Below are 18933 nucleotides of genomic sequence, written 5' to 3' on the forward strand. Positions count from 1 at the left end.
GATTGACTTCCTTTGCTTTTGGATTATGTTCTATAAGATGAAAATGAATAACGCGGATCACTCATGTGGAAACGCATTTGTAAACAAGTCTACGAGTCTTATCGTAGGAGGCGATACCTGGGGAATCGTTCCTTGCACATCTGAATGTTAATTAAACCCTTTTTTTGGAGCCCCGGTGCTCTGGTTGACAGTCATTCCTTTTCATTTCATGTGTGATGGGGTTCTGCAGAGTGAGTCACCTTTGCAGCCGAGTAACCAGACATTTTTATATAAGGCGCTTCCTTGGGTCGCGTTGAGGACCTGTCACCTCTCCTGACATGTCTATTTTCATAAATGTCTTTATATGTTTTTCGATTCCTCTGTTATTCCTCCTGGAACTGTTTAAGAACCCAAAAGTCCAAGAAAACGGACAATTAGGAACTCGCATCTCTTTATTGATACGGAAATTGCAATTAACGGCAAAAGGAGCGATTGCACCAAAGGGCCCCAAGGGCCCCACGAGTGACCCGGCATTTCTCTAATGGGTATATGAAATTTTAATATTATCATCAGGTGTAACTGCAAAAGGGTTAAATCGCCATGATCAGATTTTTTTCTGATCCCCCTTGTTCACGGGAGTGGCAGATGGATCAATAGGGTTTAAACAGAGGTAGCATTACTTGACATGAGGCAGTATATAGGGATAGTTACTGTCTGACGCTAGAGGATAAGCATAAAGCCTTCAAAACTGTCACACAGTGTTTGGCTCCAAACTTGCCGAGTGTCATGGCGGCATCTGATGCTGTTCACACGGCAGAAGCTGACACTCCTCAGTAGGCCTCCTTTGGTACTTCTGAATTACAAACAGACTTAGACGTCGACCAGCTGTGTTCTTATTAATGATCGGGCTTGCAGGAGTTAATCTCTGCTAGCCTGCTGGTTACCTCTTGGATCACATGTTGTGAGAAACCTATCACAGGCATTCCCCGCCTTTTTAAGATTGAGGAGCCTGTCTTCCTATGCCGACTATAGCTTTATCTACACCAGTCTGTGTGCTGTTGTATCTCAGTCCTGCTGGTGATTGTATTGCTTTGTGAGTGGTATTGTGAAGTTCTCTCGTCTTCTCATTATTGTCCTCCATATCACTTGTTGTCTAATACCTTTGTGTGAGCATGTTGTGTGATCGAGTTTTGGTTTCCCCTTTTTATCCTTATCTGTGGGTTCTACCACTCCTGTCCCAGCCCTTCCCTGGAATGAGATAGGATGTATTAGATCAGGGCTGTTCAAGAGCAGGGTAAGGAAGGCGACCTAGAAATTGTCACCATTAGACGTATCTCTGGAATCTGGGACGGTTAGGACCTCCCTAGTCTAAGGGCCGGTTTAGAAGCCCCGGTCTCCGATTATCCCATCACATCCCATGATAAAAACTCTAAGCACAATTCTTGTTGGTTACACATATATGGAGGCAGTGAGCTTGGCAGTTACACAAGAAGATGAACAGTCCCATAGCTTGGAGGTTGCACATCAATGCTATGGAACTCTGCAGTCTCAGGCCACATAGGCTTAGGTCAAGACCACACCAGGCACTTTGTCTCAGGACACAGTCCCTATTGCTGTTCTAAGCTATAGTGCCACAGTCTCTGCATCGAGCCACGCTAATTCATTTCAGGTGGTAGACCACACAGGCTGGCAAGATCAAGTCCAAGGACTTCTCTTTGCATACCTTCCCTGGGTCTCAAATTTAAACAAGGTGTTCTCAAAGAGTGCTGGGAAGAGATCACTAAATCAGTGGCGTAACAAGAGTCTGATGGACCTCAATGGAAAATTTTGACCTGGGCCCCCACCTGCATAGTCATCCGATATAGCGTTCCAGATTCTGTGAAGGTATACATGTTCGCCCTCTCATGTAACAATGTCCCCCATCCTGTAGTAATAACTCTGATACTAGGCCTTTCTTGTAATAATATCCCCTATCCTGTGCCCCTTCTTATAATAATATCCCCTATCCTGTGCTCCTTTCCTGTAGTAATATCTCCCATCCTGTGCCCCTTTCCTGTAACAATGTCCTCCATCCTGTTCCCTTTGCCTGTAATAATGTCCCCCATCCTGGGCCCCTTCCAAGTATAATGTCCTCCACCCTGAGCCTTTTCTTGGTATAATTTTCCCCATCCTTGGCCACTTGCAGTAATAGTCCATACATCCTAACATAATGTCCTCCATCTTAAGCCCCTTCCTTGCATAATGTCTCCTTTACATGGTATAATGTCCTCCATACTAGTCTCCATCTTGGTATAATTGTTACACTAGTGGGTGTTGACCCATTGTGCCACAAGACCGGCTCATCCTGGAGGAGCATAACTAAGCAACTACCTTGTCTTCACTAGAGCCTCTGATGGTGAGGTTAGGTTTGTGCTGGAAGGTAGCACCCAGGTGTTACTCCCGGGGAAATCTCTCAGCATTGTGGCATCTGACCCCAAAGCTCGGGAGTGCAGACACAGACTCAGTTGTAGCCTGGGCACTTTCCTGGTACAATCCCTTTCCTGGTATAATGTCCTCCATCCTGGGCCCCTTCCTTGTATAATGTCCTCAATCTTGTGCTCCTTCCAGTCATTTATATAACCCATTCCGGTATAAAGTCTCCAATCCTGTGCCCCTTCCTGTCATATATACACCCCATCCTGGTATAATGTCCCCCATCCTGTGCCCCTTGCTGTCATATATATACCCCATCCTGGTATAATGTCCCCCATGCTGGGCCCTTTCCAGTAATATATGTCCCCCATCCAATCCAATTTTTTTCTGAAATGTAAAGCGTAATTAATTCACCTTGTATCGATTCCCTCATCTCTAGTTTTGGACCCATTTAAGCTTGACCACTTATCTCTATCTACCCTGCAGTGACCATATAGCGATTGCAGTTACCACACAAAGCGATTATGTATATATATATATTTTTTTAATTCTCTACATAAAGGTGTGTCATGTCCCCTTTGCAGACTTTGTGTAGTTACCAGCCTCATAAAGTCCATAATGACCGGCTCCACCAGACCGTAGATATATCGTCAGTCGGATGCAGAGAAGTTTTTATTTTTGCATTTTTCACTATTTGCGTTTCGTTCCGTTGCCATTGTTTTTGTATTCTTCTAAGGCTTCCATTGAAGTCTGCGGCGCGGAGTCCTTTAAATCATACCTGTGGTTCGGTATAATATGGATGGCCTTATGACCGGAGCCGCATCCTTTGTGCTGTTAATAAGGATAAAGTGCATCCTTTATGGCAGCCTTGTGTCTTGTAAGTGCTATGAAGAAGCCCCTCAATGAGCCATCTCTCGCTGAACGCTGTCCTATAAGGAACCCGCTCTGCATATCAAGGGTCGTCCTGCTCAACACACTTAAGACTCTTTCATCTGCAGGGACAAGTAATGCATTAAGTTAGTGTAACAGCAAACTATACAATATTTATACACGTCGTCTGTGAGAGTTCTCGAGAACACCAGGGTGGACGGACGGTATAAGACGGGATGTGGATAAGGAAATTGTAGTAAAATTAGACAGCGAATAACCTCACGTAAATAAGATGCACATTAAGAGAACTTAAGTGACCTTGACACTAGGTATAAGTGTGATTGATACCAGTGGTGGGCAAGTAGGCGGTGGTGTAGGGCGTTGGATGATCATGCTTCTGTTGTTTGTCTGGATAGATATGATAATATGATATCATACAATGGTAATAGTTATATATATTAATATGATATATTCAAACATATGGTATAGACAGATGTTGCTCACCTCTCCGGCGCACTCTTCTTCCTCCTGTCCTCTCTGTGACATCATACGTCATAGCCGAGGTCAGTGATGGCTAACCTATGACATGCGTGTCAGAGGTGACACGCCGAGACGTTTTTGCTGACACGCGTGGCTCTGACTTTTCTTCACTCCCTTCACTAACGAAGGTAAGATGGCGGCATTCGACCCTCGATCTCAGTAGGAGAGTTGCCCTGTCTCCAGATGCTAACACACGCAGCTCTGGCTTCACTGCCTTCACTAATAAAGGTAAGATGCCGCCATTTGAGCTGCGATCTCAGTAGGATCAACACCATCGTTCCTTCTCCTCGGTTCATCAACCCCATCGTTCCTTCTCGCTGCATCAACACCATCGTTCCTTCTCCTCACTGCATCAACACCATCGTTCCTTCTCATCGCTGCATCAACACCATCATTCCTTCTCATCACTGCATCAACACCATCGTTCCTTGTCGCTGCATCAACACCATTGTTCCTTCTCCTCATTGCATCAACACCATCGTTCCTTCTCGCTGCATCAACACCATTGTTCCTTCTCCTCATTGCATCAACACCATCGTTCCTTCTGCTCACTGCATCAACACCATCGTTCCTTCTTCTCGCTGCATCAACACCATCGTTCCTTCTCCTCCAAGCATCAATACCATCATTTCTTCTCCTCCAAGCATTAACACCATCGTTCCTTCTCCTCCAAGCATTAACACCATCGTTCCTTCTCCTCCAAGCATCAACACCATTCCTTCTCCTCCAAGCATCATCACTATCGTTCCTTCTCCACCAAGCATCAACACCATCGTTCCTTCTCCTCCAAGCATCAACACCATCGTTCCTTCTCCTCCAAGCATCAACACCATCATTCCCTCTTCTCGCTGCATCAACACCATTGTTCCTTCTCCTCATTGCATCAACACCATCGTTCCTTCTGCTCACTGCATCAACACCATCGTTCCTTCTTCTCGCTGCATCAACACCATCGTTCCTTCTCCTCCAAGCATCAATACCATCATTTCTTCTCCTCCAAGCATTAACACCATCGTTCCTTCTCCTCCAAGCATTAACACCATCGTTCTTTCTCCTCCAAGCATCAACACCATCGTTCCCTCTTCTCGCTTTATCAACACCATTGTTCCTTCTCCTCCAAGCATCAACACCATCGTTCCTTCTCCTCCAAGCATCAACACCATTGTTCATTCTCCTCGCCTCATCAACACCATCATTCCTTTTCCTCCAAGCATCAACACCATCGTTCCTTCTTCTCGCTGCATCAACACTATCGTTCCTTCTCCTCGCTGCATCAACACCATTGTTCCTTCTCCTCGCTGCATCAACACTATCGTTCCTTCTCACTGCATCAACACCATCATTCCTTCTCCTCGCTGCATCAACACCATCGTTCCTTCTCCTCTCCTCTTTGCATCATCACCATCGTTCCTTCTCCTCCAAGCATTAACACCATCGTTCCTTCTCCTCCAAGCATCAACACCATCGTTCCTTCTCCTCCAAGCATCAACACCATCGTTCCTTCTCCTCGCTACATCAACACCATCGTTCCTTCTCCTCGCTGCATCAACACCATCGTTCCTTCTCCTCTCCTCTTTGCATCATCACCATCGTTCCTTCTCCTCCAAGCATTAACACCATCGTTCCTTCTCCTCCAAGCATTAACACCATCGTTCCTTCTCCTCCAAGCATTAACACCATCGTTCCTTCTCCTCCAAGCATCATCACCATCGTTCCTTCTCCTCCAAGCATTAACACCATCGTTCCTTCTCCTCCAAGCATCAACACCATCGTTCCTTCTCCTCGCTACATCAACACCATCGTTCCTTCTCCTCGCTGCATCAACACCTTCGTTCCTTCTCATTGCTGCATCAACACCATCGTTCCTTTTCATCACTGCATCAACACCATCGTTCCTTCTCCTCACTTCATCAACACCCTCATTCCTTCTTCTCGCTGCATCAACACCATCGTTCTTTCTCCTCCAAGCATCAACACCATCGTTCCTTCTCCTCCAAGCATCATCACTATTGTTCCTTCTCCACCAAGCATCAACACTATCGTTCCTTCTCCTCCAAGCATCAACACCATCGTTCCTTCTCATCACTGCATCAACACCATCGTTCCTTCTCCTCGCTGCATCAACACCATCGTTCCTTCTCCTCCAAGCATCAACACCATCATTCCCTCTTCTCGCTGCATCAACACCATTGTTCCTTCTCCTCATTGCATCAACACCATCGTTCCTTCTGCTCACTGCATCAACACCATCGTTCCTTCTTCTCGCTGCATCAACACCATCGTTCCTTCTCCTCCAAGCATCAATACCATCATTTCTTCTCCTCCAAGCATTAACACCATCGTTCCTTCTCCTCCAAGCATTAACACCATCGTTCTTTCTCCTCCAAGCATCAACACCATCGTTCCCTCTTCTCGCTTTATCAACACCATTGTTCCTTCTCCTCCAAGCATCAACACCATCGTTCCTTCTCCTCCAAGCATCAACACCATTGTTCATTCTCCTCGCCTCATCAACACCATCATTCCTTTTCCTCCAAGCATCAACACCATCGTTCCTTCTTCTCGCTGCATCAACACTATCGTTCCTTCTCCTCGCTGCATCAACACCATTGTTCCTTCTCCTCGCTGCATCAACACTATCGTTCCTTCTCACTGCATCAACACCATCATTCCTTCTCCTCGCTGCATCAACACCATCGTTCCTTCTCCTCTCCTCTTTGCATCATCACCATCGTTCCTTCTCCTCCAAGCATTAACACCATCGTTCCTTCTCCTCCAAGCATCAACACCATCGTTCCTTCTCCTCCAAGCATCAACACCATCGTTCCTTCTCCTCGCTACATCAACACCATCGTTCCTTCTCCTCGCTGCATCAACACCATCGTTCCTTCTCCTCTCCTCTTTGCATCATCACCATCGTTCCTTCTCCTCCAAGCATTAACACCATCGTTCCTTCTCCTCCAAGCATTAACACCATCGTTCCTTCTCCTCCAAGCATTAACACCATCGTTCCTTCTCCTCCAAGCATCATCACCATCGTTCCTTCTCCTCCAAGCATTAACACCATCGTTCCTTCTCCTCCAAGCATCAACACCATCGTTCCTTCTCCTCGCTACATCAACACCATCGTTCCTTCTCCTCGCTGCATCAACACCTTCGTTCCTTCTCATTGCTGCATCAACACCATCGTTCCTTTTCATCACTGCATCAACACCATCGTTCCTTCTCCTCACTTCATCAACACCCTCATTCCTTCTTCTCGCTGCATCAACACCATCGTTCTTTCTCCTCCAAGCATCAACACCATCGTTCCTTCTCCTCCAAGCATCATCACTATTGTTCCTTCTCCACCAAGCATCAACACTATCGTTCCTTCTCCTCCAAGCATCAACACTATCGTTCCTTCTCCTCCAAGCATCAACACCATCGTTCCTTCTCCTCCAAGCATCAACACCATTGTTCATTCTCCTCGCCTCATCAACATCATCTTTCCTTTTCCTCCAAGCATCAACACCATTGTTCCTTCTCCTCGCTGCAACAACACTATCGTTCCTTCTTCTCTCTGCATCAACACCATTGTTCCTTCTTCTCACTGAATCAACACCATCGTTCCTTCTCCTCGCTGCATCAACACCATCGCTCCTTCTCCTCCAAGCATCATCACCATCGTTCCTTCTCCTCCAAGCATCAACACCATTGTTCATTCTCCTCGCCTCATCAACACCATCGTTCCTTCTCCTCCAAGCATCAACACCATCGTTCCTTCTCCTCCAAGCATCAACACCATTGTTCATTCTCCTCGCCTCATCAACATCATCTTTCCTTTTCCTCCAAGCATCAACACCATTGTTCCTTCTCCTCGCTGCAACAACACTATCGTTCCTTCTTCTCTCTGCATCAACACCATTGTTCCTTCTCACTGAATCAACACCATCGTTCCTTCTCCTCGCTGCATCAACACCATCGTTCCTTCTCCTCTCCTCTTTGCATCAACACCATCGCTCCTTCTCCTCCAAGCATCATCACCATCGTTCCTTCTCCTCCAAGCATCAACACCATTGTTCATTCTCCTCGCCTCATCAACACCATCGTTCCTTCTCCTCCAAGCATCAACACCATCGTTCCTTCTCCTTGCTGCATCAACACCATTGTTCCTTCTTCTCACTGCATCAACACCATCTTTCCTTCTCCTCGCTGCATCAACACCATCGTTCCTTCTCATCGCTGCATCAACACCATCGTTCCTTCTCATCGCTGCATCAACACCATCTTTCCTTCTCCTCGCTGCATCAACACCATCGTTCCTTCTCCTCTCCTCTTTGCATCAACACCATCGTTCCTTCTCCTCCAAGCATCAACACCATTGTTCATTCTCCTTGCCTCATCAACACCATCGTTCCTTCTCCTCCAAGCATCAACACCATTGTTCCTTCTTCTCACTGTATCAACACCATCGTTCCTTCTATTCTCCTCTTTGCATCAACACCATCGTTCCTTCTCCTCGCTACGTCAACACCATCGTTTCGTGCCATATTCCATTTGCTCCTACAGACCAAAGGCTTTGAAGATCCAGCTCGCCAGATGAACCATAATAGATACATATTGATGATAGACAGATTAATAGATGTAAGCAGTTAGGCAGAAAGATAAATAGATAAATACATAAATGATACAAAGATATTAAATGGACACATAGACATCTCCAGAGAATATTGCAGTCACTAATTATGTGTCGGCACATTGCACGGTGCGGCCATCTACAATGATACATTGTGTAACCCTTTATACGATGATGGAAAGTTTCATCCATATATAAAGTTTATGATATTTAAAGTGAGAATTTTGTGCAGAATTTAATTTACAGTCCAAACTCTGATGCAGAAGAGGAAATCAGCATGAAATAGCATAACTACAAAGCGAGGAGGTATCACTGACACAATGAGCGTCGAGTACATTCCAGATAAAAATGGGTCAGAAACGGCGTCTTCAGGGAACACAGCCGCTAGGAGTAAAGTACTATTGAACACGAGAAGTACAGCCAATCAGCGAGAAATGACTGGGATCAAGCAAGTGCTGTAATTCCAGGCGCACAATAGAATTTAGATGAGATAATACAATCTCCTGGTCATTCATAATCAAAAGCTGAAGAGATATCAAGAAACATCGCACATAAATGACCGGAATCAGCGCCCGGAAATCTATGCTGATTTTATTGTCTTTCTGGAGGTTTTTTTTTGTCTTTTTGCATAGAATATGTGTGATTAATATGAGATCAACCTGCATAGATATTCACATGTACGGCAGAGACAGCCGGCTGTAAATAAGCCGCAAATATTCACAGGCATGATCAACAGACAAGCCGTACAGCTGCAAGTTATACATTCATATGTACATGATATATGGAGTGTATCTATCGCATAGTGTATCTATCCCATAGTGTATCTGTCCCATAGTGTATCTATCCCATAGTGTATCTATCCCATAGTGTATGTATCTGTGATTCTCTTTATGTATATTTATCTGAATTTAATTATCTCTAAAATATTTATCTATTAAACTATCAACTATCTCATATTATATCTATCTTATTATTTCAAATCTATCTATTAGTCCTATTTTATATCTATCTATCTATTCCTCTATCTATCTATCTATTCCTCTATCTATCTATCCCTCTATCTATAACTATCTATCTATCTATCTATCTATCTATCTATCTATCTATCTATCCCTCTATGTATCTATCTATCTATATCTATCTATCCCTCTCTATCTATCCCTCTATCTATCTCTCTATCTATCTATCTATCTATCTATCTATCTATCTATCTATCTATCTATCTATCTATCTATCCCTCTATGTATCTCTCTATCTATCTATCTATCTATCTATCCCTCTATCTATCTATTTATCTATCTATCTATCTATCTATCCCTCTATCTATCTCTCTATCTATCTCTCTATCTATCTATCCCTCTATCTATCTATCTATCTATCCATCTATGTATCTATCTATATATATCTATCTATCCCTCTCTATCTATCCCTCTATCTATCCCTCTATCTATCTATCTATATCTATCTATCCCTCTATCTATCTATCTATATCTATATATCCCTCTATCTATCTATATCTATCTATCTATCTATCTATCTATCCCTCTATCTATCTATCTATCTATATCTATCTATCTATCCCTCTATCTATCTATCTATATCTATATATCCCTCTATCTATCTATATCTATCTATCTATCTATCCCTCTATCTATCTATCCCTCTATCTATCTATCCCTCTATCTATCTATCTATTACTCGATCTATCCATCTATCTATCCCTCTATCTATCTATCTATATCTATCTATCTATCCCTCTATCTATCTATATCTATCTATCTATCTATCTATCCCTCTATCTATCTATCCCTCTATCTATCTATATCTACAGTTAGGTCCAGAAATATTTGGACAGTGACACAAGTTTTGTTATTTTAGCTGTTTACAAAAACATGTTCAGAAATACAATTATATATATAATATGGGCTGAAAGTGCACACTCCCAGCTGCAATATGAGAGTTTTCACATCCAAATCGGACAAAGGGTTTAGGAATCATAGCTCTGTAATGCATAGCCTCCTCTTTTTCAAGGGACCAAAAGTAATTGGACAAGGGACTCTAAGGGCTGCAATTAACTCTGAAGGCGTCTCCCTCGTTAACCTGTAATCAATGAAGTAGTTAAAAGGTCTGGGGTTGATTACAGGTGTGTGGTTTTGCATTTGGAAGCTGTTGCTGTGACCAGACAACATGCGGTCTAAGGAACTCTCAATTGAGGTGAAGCAGAACATCCTGAGGCTGAAAAAAAAGAAAAAATCCATCAGAGAGATAGCAGACATGCTTGGAGTAGCAAAATCAACAGTCGGGTACATTCTGAGAAAAAAGGAATTGACTGGTGAGCTTGGGAACTCAAAAAGGCCTGGGCGTCCACGGATGACAACAGTGGTGGATGATCGCCGCATACTTTCTTTGGTGAAGAAGAACCCGTTCACCACATCAACTGAAGTCCAGAACACTCTCAGTGAAGTAGGTGTATCTGTCTCTAAGTCAACAGTAAAGAGAAGACTCCATGAAAGTAAATACAAAGGGTTCACATCTATATGCAAACCATTCATCAATTCCAAAAATAGACAGGCCAGAGTTAAATTTGCTGAAAAACACCTCATGAAGCCAGCTCAGTTCTGGAAAAGTATTCTATGGACAGATGAGACAAAGATCAACCTGTACCAGAATGATGGGAAGAAAAAAGTTTGGAGAAGAAAGGGAACGGCACATGATCCAAGGCACACCACATCCTCTGTAAAACATGGTGGAGGCAACGTGATGGCATGGGCATGCATGGCTTTCAATGGCACTGGGTCACTTGTGTTTATTGATGACATAACAGGAGACAAGAGTAGCCGGATGAATTCTGAAGTGTACAGGGATATACTTTCAGCCCAGATTCAGCCAAATGCCGCAAAGTTGATCGGACGGCGCTTCATAGTACAGATGGACAATGACCCCAAGCATACAGCCAAATCTACCCAGGAGTTCATGAGTGCAAAAAAGTGGAACATTCTGCAATGGCCAAGTCAATCACCAGATCTTAACCCAATTGAGCATGCATTTCACTTGCTCAAATCCAGACTTAAGACGGAAAGACCCACAAACAAGCAAGACCTGAAGGCTGCGGCTGTAAAGGCCTGGCAAAGCATTAAGAAGGAGGAAACCCAGCGTTTGGTGATGTCCATGGGTTCCAGACTTAAGGCAGTGATTGCCTCCAAAGGATTCGCAACAAAATATTGAAAATAAAAATATTTTGTTTGGGTTTGGTTTATTTGTCCAATTACTTTTGACCTCCTAAAATGTGGAGTGTTTGTAAAGAAATGTGTACAATTCCTACAATTTCTATCAGATATTTTTGTTCAAACCTTCAAATTAAACATTACAATCTGCACTTGAATTCTGTTGTAGAGGTTTCATTTCAAATCCAATGTGGTGGCATGCAGAGCCCAACTCGCCAAAATTGTGTCACTGTCCAAATATTTCTGGACCTAACTGTATCTATCTATCTATCTATCTATCCCTCTATCTATCTATCCCTCTATCTATCTATCTATCTATCCCTCGATCTATCTATATATCTATCTATCTATCTATCCCTCTATCTATCTATCTATCCCTCTATCTATCTATCTATATCTATCTATCTCTCTATCTGCCGCTATATTTTGCACAGATGGTTGCTCAGAGCTCAGAATGTGACCAGGTCCCTTGATCTAGTGATAAGAGTTAGGGGTACTTTGCACGCTGCGACATCGCTACTGCGATATCATTGGGGTCAAATCGAAAGTGACGCACATCCGGCGCCGGTAATGATGTCGCAACGTGTAAAGCCTAGCTGCGCCCATAAACGATCGCAAAAGCGTCGTAAATCGGTGTTCTGTGTAGCGTCGGACATTTTCATAATGTTGCACCAATAGGAGATACGATGTTGTTCCTCGTTCCAGCAGGCAGCACACATCGCTGTGTATGAAGCCGCAGGAGCGAGGAACATCTCCTACCTGCGTCCCGCCTAAAATGAGGAAGGAAGGAGGTGGGCGGGATGTTTATGTCCCACTCATCTCCGCCCCTCCGCTTCTATTGGACGCCTGCCGTGAGGCGTCGCTGTGATACCGCACGACTCACCCCGTTAGGAAGGAGGCGGGTCGCCGGCCAGAGCGACGTCGCAGAGCAGGTAAGTGCGTGTGAAGCTGCAGTAGCGATAATGTTCGCTACGCCAGCTATCACAAGATATCGCATGTGCGATGGGGATGGGGACTATCGAGCTCGGCATCGCAGCATCGGCTAGTGATGTCGCAGTGTGCAAAGTACCTCTTACTGTAGTGTAACTGTTACAACCTATGAATATTCTGTGTGAATCCTTCCAATCCGTAGGTAAATTCCAGGTGATAAGACATATGGTCTCTTACATTCAGTCCCCACATTTAGTGGCTGATGATGGTCGATCTCCTTCACCCCTTGTATCTGCTCTTGTTACTTTCTGTCCCTTGTAGATGGAATATTTCCTCCTCCTGCAAAACATCTTTTTATAGTATAACACATTTTTACCTTTTTTTATATATACTAATTTGTGGCGAATTTACATTTTTGTCCGGAAAGTCTAATTCTTTTTTTTTTTTGAGAAATGTTGTCTGTGGACCCTCACACGATGGCTTTGATGATCCTTCCACAGGACCACACAATGCCCAATGTGAGCACAAGGGTGATGATCGTTTGCCCTCAATTCACATGTGAACTTCTTAAGATCAAAGAATAAGTTTGTGCCGAGCCATCTGCTCTTATCACAATGGAAACTTGTTACTCAGAGATGGTTAGATGAAATCTAAAAGTTTCCCCCCCACAAACACAACACGGCACATGAAAAACTCGTGCATCTCCACGCCCGGGGCCCATCTGAAACTCTTCTAGAGGAGGCATCTCGTGCTGCAGCCGGTCTACCTGTCTCTTTTTGAATAATCCTGATGGTCTGTTTTTTCTCATCACCCCAAGTAATGGACACTTGCCACGAAGAGCTTCATCGACAGTTTTCATGTTGTCTGACTCATTTCTAGTTTCGCAATGAGTCAACGTTCGAAAATTTGTGGCAAGTGGAGAAACCTTTGAGCTAGTCTTTATTGGGTCACAGCCTTGTGGTTTGGTGCTACAAGTTTGCAAACACCTGGATCAGCACTTTGCTCGAAGATTGAAAAGGACAACAGAGGAGAGAATAATCGTGCTTCGTGATCTCAAAGATTTCATCTCAGGGAACGTAGCAATTACCAATATACAGCCTTTGTTTTAGACAAGGGCGAACCTATCATTTGTGCAACCTGTGTGGCCGGAGTTAAGAAGGCCCAAGAAAGAGTTAAGGAGGTCCATTACCACCTCCAAAGAAGGTGGAAGCTGCATTATGAGGAGCTATTGGGCTGCAAAGTGTCTATATACTGTTCTTACACAGCAGCACTTTTTCCAGTGGTTTTAGACGTCAGCATACAGTAGCTGCAGTCATCGGTCTAGGCATCAGTAGACGGAGAGATGTTGTACAGAGGTGGCAGCTGGTCCTATACTTTGGTTTTTGAGTTTCCCCTGCTGTCCCTTCGCCATAAGAGAACACCAGTAGTGGCTAAAACTTGGTGGCCTCATAAGGACCATCCAACAATCTAACATGTGGTTGTTCTAATAGTAAGAAAATCATTGGGTGTGTTAGGGGTACTTTAAACGCTGCAACATCGCTGCCAATATATCGTCGGGGTCACGTCGTTAGTGACGCACATCCGGCGCCGGTAGCGACATCGCAGCGTGTAACACTAATGAGCGACAATCAACAAGCAAAAAAAACGTGAATAATCGTTGCTCGTTGACACGTCGTTCATTTCCTTAATATCGTTGCTGCTGCAGGTATGATGTTGTTCGTCGTTCCTGTGGCAGCACACATCGCTGTGTGTAACACCGCAGGAGCGAGGAACATCTCCTTACCTCCGTCAACCGGCAATGCGGAAGGGGGTGGGATGTTCCGGCCGCTCATCTCCGCCCCTTCTTTTCTATTGGGCGGCGGTTCAGTGACACTGCTGTGACGTCGCTGTGACGCTGAACGAACCGCCCCCTTAGAAAGGAGGCGGTTCGCCGGTCACAGCGAAGTCACAGGGCAGGTATGTGCGTGTGACGCTGCCATATCTATAACGTTCGCTACGGCAACAATCACCACATATCGGCCGTGCGACGGGGGCGGGTGCAATGGCGCTCGACATCGCTAGCAAATGCTAGCGATGTCACAGCGTGTAAAGTACCCCTTAGATTTCACATAGCCAATTTTTTGTCCTAGCTCAAGTGCCTCCTCTTCTGAACTGGTCCTGTCTCCTCTCGTGCCAACGTGCCCCTGTGCCGTCACTCTCCCAGGTCACTTAACCTGGCTCCGGAGGCAAGACACCACCTGAGTATTCAGGTAGATGACATCCTACTGCTGTATATTACAAACCTTCTTGTTGCCTCAGTTCTGCTGTTCTATGATTACAATACTGCTATTTGATGTGATAGATCTACTACATTGATGTGCTAGATCTGCTACATTGCTGTGCTAGATCTGCTACATTGATGTGCTAGATCTGCTACATTGATGCGCTAGATCTGCTACACTGATGTGCTAGATATGCTACATTGATTGTGCTAGATCTGCTACATTGCTGTGCTGGATCTACTACATTGATGTGCTAGTTCTGCTACATTGATGTGCTAGATCTGCTACATTGATGTGCTAGATCTGCTACATTGATGTGCTAGATCTGCTACATTGATGTGCTCGATCTGCTACACTGATGTGCTAGATCTGCTACATTGTTGTACTAGATCTGCTATATTACTGTGCTAGATCTGCTACATTGCTGTGCTAGATCTGCTACATTGATGCGCTAGATCTGTTACATTACTGTGCTAGATCTGCTATATTGATGTGCTAGATCTGCTACATTGATGAACTAGATCTGCTACATTCCTGTGCTAGATCTGCTACACTGATGTGCTAGATATGCTACATTGATTTGCTAGATCTGCTACATTGCTGTGCTGGATCTGCTACATTGCTGTGCTGGATCTGCTACATTACTGTGCTAGATCTGCTACATTGCTGTGCTAGATCTGTTACATTACTGTGCTAGATCTGCTATATTGATGTGCTAGATCTGCTACATTGATGAACTAGATCTGCTACATTCCTGTGCTAGATCTGCTACACTGATGTGCTAGATATGCTACATTGATTTGCTAGATCTGCTACATTGCTGTGCTGGATCTACTACATTGTTGTGCTAGATCTGCTATATTGCTGTGCTAGATCTGTTACATTACATTGCTGTGCTAGATCTGCTACATTGATGTGCTAGATCTGCTACATTGCTGTGCTATATCTGCTACATTGCTGTGCTAGACCTGCAACATTGCTGTGCTAGATCTGCTACATTGCTGTGCTAGATCTGCTACATTGCTGTGCTATATCTGCTACATTGCTGTGCTAGACCTGCTACATTGCTGTGCTAGACCTGCTACATTGCTGTGCTAGATCTGCTACATTGCTGTGCTAGATCTGCTACATTGATGTGCTAGATCTGCTACATTGCTGTGCTAGATCTGCTACATTGATGTGCTAGATCTGCTACATTGCTGTGCTAGATCTGCTACATTGATGTGCTAGATCTGCTACATTGCTGTGCTAGACCTGCTACATTGCTGTGCTAGACCTGCTACATTGCTGTGCTAGACCTGCTACATTGCTGTGCTAGATCTGCTACATTGATGTGCTAGATCTGCTACATTGCTGTGCTAGATCTGCTACATTGATGTGCTAGATCTGCTACATTGCTGTGCTAGATCTGCTACATTGATGTGCTAGATCTGCTACATTACTGTGCTAGATCTGCTACATTACTGTGCTAGATCTGCTACATTACTGTGCTAGATATGCTACATTGAGCCTGGGCTCAAACTCAGCTCTGCTAAACCAGTTCCACTTTCCTCAATCAACTCTGCTACTGCAATGTGTCAGCTCTGCCACTTTAAGTCTCCATTGCAAACTGGGCTGTGCTTCACTGGTTCTCCATTGCTAGGTCAACTCTTCTACATTGTTGCTCCAGTTTAGCTTCTCCAGTTTCTGATGTTTGTCACACGTGGCACCATTGTTCCCACCTGTCTGTGCTGCATTAGAATGGCTCATCTAAAGTCTTCAAGGATACAATTCAGTCACTTGGTTATAGGCTGCAATTGACTGAGTCTGATTCATTAATTTATACAGGAGAGCATTCTAGGCATGCTCTGATGTGGACAAATGTCATTATAAAGTGAGGCAGAGGAGGTGAGCTGTGATATCACCTATTGTGAATGGTGGATCCTATATTTACTGTATATAGAGGGATATCAGTCATTCTACAGGAGGAGGAGATGAGCTGTGATATCACCTATTGTGAATGGTGGATCCTGTATCTACTGTATATAGAGGGATATCAGTCATTGTACAGGAGGAGGAGGTGAGCTGTGATGTCACCTATTGTGAAAGGTGGATCCTCTATCTACTGTATATAGAAGTGTTATCAGTCATCGTACAGGAGGAGGTAAGCTGTGATATCACCTATTGTGAATGGTGGATCCTGTATCTACTGTATATAGAGGGATATCAGTCATTGTACAGGAGGAGGAGGTGAGCTGTGACATTACTTAGTGTGAATGGAGATCCTGTGTTATCTACTGTATATAGAGGTGTTAACAGTCACTGCAGAGGAGGAGGAGGTGAGCTGTGACATCACCTATTGTAAATTGTGGATCCTGTGTTTTCAACTGTGTATACAGGTGTTATCAGTCATTGCACAGGAGGAGGAGAAGGTGAGCTGTAACATCACCTATTGTAAATGGTGGATCCTGTGTTGTCTACTCTATATAGAGGTATCAGCCATTGTACAGGAGGAGGAGGTGAGCTGTGACATCACCTATTCTGAATGGTGGATTCTGTGTTTTTACTGTATATAGAGGTGTTATCAGTCATTGAACAGGAGGAGGGGGGGTCAGCTGTGATATCATATATTGTGAATGGTGGATCCTGTGTTATCTACCCTATGTGTAATCCATCTAGTCTGCCAGCACAACCTCAGCCCACTATTTCACAATTGAACTTAAAAACAAAGATAAAATGTAACAAAAGAAAATTACAAATTATTGCTAAAAAAAACAGTTAATAATTACAATGAAACTAGAAATTTTAGTCTGAGAATGGAGAATGATGACGTTGGAAAAAAATTAAATTTATGGTAACACATTTGTAAATATTACTGTAAAGCTTCTGATTCACCCAATACTTTCACACACTGTAACTTCAGAAAAAGAAAAAAAATCACCTTTTTTTAATTTCATATGATTGCAATATTACCTTTAGTCATAATTGTCATAACATGACAAGAAAAAAATAATCTAAGATTACAATTGTTTTTCTTCGTCAATAAGAACAGTGTTCTGCTATGTAGAGATTCTCCACAGCGCCACCACAGGGGAAACAAAGAATTACTTCATGTACATTGAAATTAATGGGCTGTTTGTATAATACAGGATATTAAGGTCACTCTTGTCCTTTGAAAACAAACAGCTGTTCATGTAAAACAGGACATTTCGGGTCCTGCAGAGACAGAAATGATCTTAGTGGCCACTCTCCTGTCACCCCAGGTTCGAGAGGACACACAATGAGCAATGCAACACAAGGAAAACCAGGGAAGATGTAAAGGAAGGTCCTGGCGATAGGGAAGCATGATCTCCTATCACTCACTTGAGTCTAATCTCTGCACTCCCTAACGTCCTTAGGCGGGTCCTTCTCCCCATATGCCGTCACATGCCTAGGCCCTTGCTGTCACTGAACTTACCATGACTAGTGAGTAGGGTAGCGAGACACTTGTCTCTCTACTGCAATAAAACAACACGAGAAAGGTAAGACAAAAAGAAAACAGGGAAGATGTAAAGAAGGTCCTGGCAATAGGGAGAGGGAAGCGGGGTCACCTCCTATCACTCACATGAGTCTAATCCCTGCATTCCCCAATGTCCCAAGATGAGTTCTTCCCCCCTGCACCATCACGTGCCTAGGCTATCATTGTGCAGAAACTCACCTTGACTTGTGTATAGGTCAACAAGACACTAGTCTCGCTACTGCAATAAAACAACATGACGAAGATACAACAAACGAGTGGTGAAAGACACAACAAATCACACTCTTTTGTTTCTCCAGCAGGAAACGTCACAGTTGCAACTGAAACGAACACCTCAGCTTCTCCAGAGACAGACTCCTTCAAAGTGGTCACTATAGACGATCTATCACCGGCATGGAGTGAAGCCTGGAGTGGGTAAATATAGGGGAAGGGAGGGATGATAAGATGTTACAGCTGTGATTAAGGCCAAGAGTAATCTCAGTCAGAACAGAAAATGTCCTTAACCACATCAGCACCAAATGAAACTAAATCCACTCCAATAATCTGTAGACTCCACAGAAGACTTGCGATCAATTAAGCGCTGATCCCAGATCCCTTAGAGGT

The sequence above is a fragment of the Anomaloglossus baeobatrachus genome, chromosome 12 (genome assembly GCF_048569485.1).
Source record: "Anomaloglossus baeobatrachus isolate aAnoBae1 chromosome 12, aAnoBae1.hap1, whole genome shotgun sequence".
NCBI lineage: Eukaryota > Metazoa > Chordata > Amphibia > Anura > Aromobatidae > Anomaloglossus > Anomaloglossus baeobatrachus.